The sequence below is a fragment of the Astatotilapia calliptera genome, chromosome 7 (genome assembly GCF_900246225.1).
Source record: "Astatotilapia calliptera chromosome 7, fAstCal1.2, whole genome shotgun sequence".
Classification (NCBI taxonomy): Eukaryota; Metazoa; Chordata; class Actinopteri; order Cichliformes; family Cichlidae; genus Astatotilapia; species Astatotilapia calliptera.
Genome location: NC_039308.1, coordinates 26,353,167 through 26,358,320, shown reverse-complemented (window position 1 = coordinate 26,358,320; position 5,154 = coordinate 26,353,167).

The following is a 5,154-nucleotide window of genomic DNA, read 5'->3' as shown; positions in this document are numbered from 1 at the left end:
ACAGTGAGTAATTTGGGGGTTTTTTAAAGTTTTTTTTCCTTTGTAAAATGTGCTTTCATGCAAATACACTAAGCCACAGTACACACGTTTGTAAATCTAACTTTGCGAGGACATTCATTTACGTTCCCCGGTCCCTCATCCTAACTGTCACAACTAGCTGCCAAATCCTTACCTGTGTAATCTGAACCTCATTCAACTCATAACCTTAAAGCCAAGTTAAAACAACAAGTTAAAGTTGAAAAAGCGGTGAGGGGCACAAATGACGTCCATCCCAGTACTCTCTCAATTTTAAACTTGTCCTCACAAAGATAGCCATATAAGTACACTCACACATGCAGACATGCAGACACACACAATAGTTCTCAATGTTCTTATTTTTTAATCTAAAACTATGTGACAGTTGCACAGGAAATTTAGTGCCATAAGGAAGTATAGAAGAAATGTATTATTATTATTATTATTATTATTATTATTATTATTATTATTACAAGTGTACAAGTGTATATTGAAATGCAGTGTTGCTTTTACCTTGAAGTATTTGAATTACTTGCTTTATTTTATGATTCAGCTGGTTTTTCAGACTCGGTACAGTACTGCAGAAAATGTTTCTGTTCTTGTTTCTAATATATAACTGACAGACACATTGTTGCTAATAAAACAGTATGAAAATCTTCCTTTTTCTCATTCTCATTCATCTTCTAGATGAGTCACAAACCTCAGGGGTCATTAACCGCATTCATATTTGTGCATGAAGATGCTTGCGTCGGTGAACTTTTATACAAAATTGAGGCTTTTCAGAAAAAGATTTCATTAGCGTGCATTAATGTAATCAGAATGTGTATAGCACACTGGACACTACTAGTCGCATGTGATCTTCTAAATGCAGGTTAAATATCAGCAAGCCGAAGCGCTTCGTGTGGAGGAGAATTCTCCAAGCAATAAATGTAACTAATTTTGTCTTGCAGGAATAGTTTTGTTGAGATTGCTCTCTAATGGAAAATGAATTTTTCTTTGTATTTCAGGGTTGTTGTTTTTTTTTTTTTTTTTTAAACAGCAATCTAATTCTGTTTCATTGGGTGTGTATGTTGCCAGTTTGTTGTTGAAGGACTCAATGAGCTGACATCTGTGGCTTATATTGGCTCAAAGAGGGATATTATTGTTATTGCCATGGACCATCTGAAAATTGTGCTCTCTAAAGCTTACATGTGTAAATATATCTAAAGGTGAACCACTGAACTTACTAATATTGTTTTTCAATATCAATTTCAGCTATGCAGCAACAGATCAAACAATAACATAAGAAAGCAGTGATTCCTGCTGAGGCTTGGACTACAGCAGGAGCAATAAAGTCTGTTTATATACAGGTTCTGTCTGCCCTTAGGCAACAAGGTGAAAGCCATGACAGCAAACACAACTTAACGGGAAGGGTAACAAGCAAGAATCAGGAGCAGTCAGATGAAAAAGAAACAGTTAGAGGCTAGGAGATGATGATTAATGAAAAACCATTCAGACATGTAGGCTAAATGATACAAAAAAGAAAATGCAAATCTTTATTTGGGCAATAAACTGAATGAGTCAGAGAGGCATGGCAAGTAATCATACAACGGGAAAACAACTGAAAACTATTTCAGAGAGGAAATAGGGGTAGTTATTAGAAGGATGAGTCAGAGGACATGAATGAAAAATAGCACATACCACAGAACACACAGACAGATGGAGGCGTAGAATAGCTGATTTCCAATCCAGAGCTCCCTGGCTCAAACATGAATAGCTATTTTGTGATGGCATTAACACAACAGAACTGCTTCAGACATGAAAAACCTTTCAGATTGTGATGGATTCCCTTTGATGTGGATATATATTCAAACTCCTACTTATTTCTACATGAATTGCCAGCACTGTAACAGGGAATTACTGTCACACTAGCATTCCACCCACAAGACAAACTAGCAGGAGATGTGTTTTTTTTCTCTTTACAGTCAGCATAATTTATATGTAGTGATACTAGCACCAACAGAGACAATAGTGGACCATAAGTTGCACGGCAGCTGGATAGCAAAAAGCTTGATTTGCAAAGGTTCAGTGATGGTGTATTTATGTTGGTTTGTTATACATTTACATTTTCTAGAGGGAAAAAGGCTAGAGTCTGATCAAATTTGATCTCATTTTCATGTCAGCATTACTGCTTATGGAAAGTAAGAATAATTACAGATCAGCTATGAGCCCAGCTCTGTCAAAAGTGAAATCAACAAAGGCACGGATGATGGTCTGAAAAGCTAAATATAAACAGATTTCACTCCTTCTGCAAGCTGCCTCTAAGATTTATTCTAATCAAATACCAAAAATCTATTTTTGAATGGATCCCTTCAGGCTATTTATTTACATCTGTACTTGTGCTATATTTGTGTAAATGAGAGGTTATGCAAGCTATATGAATTATTTAGAGGAATAATCACCTGCAGCGTAAGTAGCACGGCCTTTCAAAGTTTATTGATGTTTTATAGTGTGCTTTGCATCATCCACTTCAACCAGGAGCAGTATGCTCACTCTAATGTACTCTGTCTGTCCAGTGAATATCTGCAGATTTCTCTTACTCTGTGCCTATGTTACGATCCCTGACCCTAATTCCCCAGCAGGAGGAGCTGGGAATCCATGAATTATGAACAGGATAGATAGGAAATTTTCCAGCTAATATTCCAACCCAAAGCTTCTTGCCTTTTCTCTTTTTCCTCCTCATTGCCCAAACTGTCATGTTCCTTGCACTTCACCTTCCTATTTCCTTTTTCTTCTCCAGGCAGACCTTTTTTATACTTCCTTTTCTTGGGGCCTGTTCCACTATGCTTTCTTCTATGTATCTTATAGGATTGAAGAAAATATTGGATTGAAGAAAATGAGATTTAGACAGAAAAAAGTTAGAAAGAAAGCAGTTAGTTAGAGTCTGTTGGTGCTGCCGGCATCAAATGATGCACCCATGTATGTCTCCAATAAAATTCACACACACACATCAGTATTCTTGAAGTGTGTAGGTGCACTTCGGTCCAACAACTCACATTTGAAATGGTTGATTTATTACAGCAATAGGTTACACTTCGAGTTTGGTGTCCAGGCACTGAGCTCATCACTCCCCACAAATAAGATGCACATAGAAACAGATGAATAAATATCCCTCCACCCCAGTGCTCACAGGTGGATGCTGGGTTGGTTGAGGGAGTGAAACAGCACCCCTTGCATCGCTGCATGGTGTCAGAGGGAGAGATGAGAAGTTCTGCAGCTTCATTACACTGCCAATTTGGGAGGGTGCATTTGGTACATGATGAGAGGAGAGTCTGGCATATTCGTTTTTATGATACAGTGCAGTACAAGTTGCCTGCCTGAGCTAGTTTAGATGTTTTCTTTGGTTTTAAACATCGACACTATGACCAAATGTGGCAACTGTAACCAAATATTGCACAGCTGGTTGCTCATAAGGTATTATTTCTTGTAAATATTCCTTTATATTTTCATGCAGCTTGTGGGGATAGGTTAATTGGATAATCCAAATTGCCACTAGGTGTGAATGTGCGAGTCAATGTGAGTGTGAATGGCTGTCTGTCCTTGTGTGTTAGCCCTGCGACAGACTGGCAACCTGTCCAGGGTGTACCCTGCCTCTCGCCCTATGACAGCTGGGATAGGCTCCAGCACCCCCCGCGACCCTGAAAAGGATAAGCGGAAGCGAATGGATGGATGGATGGATTTTCATCCCTAAGACTCTCTGCTACCAATGTGGACATCACACTGGCTGCTAGAAATACAACCTACATTTAAAACCAACCATGAATTGATGAAACACTTTGCTCAAAGTATAATTATAACATACAGACATACACTGGCATTACCACTGTTATCTTGCTATGAAATCCAAGCAATTTATCATTAATGCAGTAATTTGTATATATTCCCTTAAATTAACAAAACTTAGACTTGGAGATAAATGATCTTGTCGGGAACAGAAACACACATCACTCTCTGATTTTTACTGCTGTGTCAGAGATAGGCAGAAATAGACATCCTCCATAAATCTCTCTTTCCCACACGCAGACATGACTGCATGCTGGAGCCATTACTGCCCAGTGTGTGTAATATTGCAATTTCTGAAAGGAGGAAAGGGCATTCCTCCTGTCTGAATTTTTCATTCCCCATGCTCTCTGTTTCTGTATAACAACCAATAAATAAGCAATGAATCCCGAGGACATAACACAAAATGGACTGGATTTTATGTCCACCACACCCCAACATCAGCTCCCCCTAGATACACAATTTGTCTGTCTTTCTCTTCCTGCTTCACCTGCTTTTTTGTCTCTGTGAAGACTTTTTCTATTTGATGTTTTTTTTTGTTTTGTTTTTTTAAGAGTTAAATCCTTTAATGTATCCCTCGTCCTTTTGTACTAACCCAGTGAACTGAACTGGAAAAAGTCTGGCCCAAATATGTGGTGAAAAGTGTGTGTCTGTGTGTGCGTGTGTTTTTGGATTGAACGTGACCTTTTGCTTTGATAATCTACCACAGATTTAGATTTAGAGTTCTGGTGGCTTTGAATCTATCTGAGAGGCAGCTTGTTTGGTGAGCCGTCTAGAGTAAACTCTATTTAGATTAGTCCATGAATATATGCCACAGCATATCTCTCTGATTATGCAATATTCTTTTCAGTCAAGACGTGTGTGGGTTGTTTCAGACAGGGGATGGGAGGGGACGAGGGGGATGAAAGAGAGCCTGTAAGTGCTGTGAAAGGAAATCAAGTGAGAGATGAGATAAAGAGGGAAATAATGGAGTCAACTTAAGCAGTACTTTAGCGCCATCTGATGGTGAGTGCAGACATTGGATCGTTGCAATATTAATATTTTTTGGTCATAAAGCAGGGGTGGACAATTAACTTTCTCAAGGGGGAACTTGAGAGATTGGGACTGTTGTGAAGGGCCCAACAATCAGCTGAAGTTTTTGATTTTAGCACCATTGTGCAGCCCGCCACAACAGTCCCAGTTTCTCATGTGGCCACTTGAGAAAATTAACTGCCCAATGCGTTTCAAGGAAACTATTCTTCGAACCTTTTAGACATAGTGGTGGCATCTGTGCTGGACGTGTGACTGGAAACATTAATTAACTACTGTTTTACTCCAATG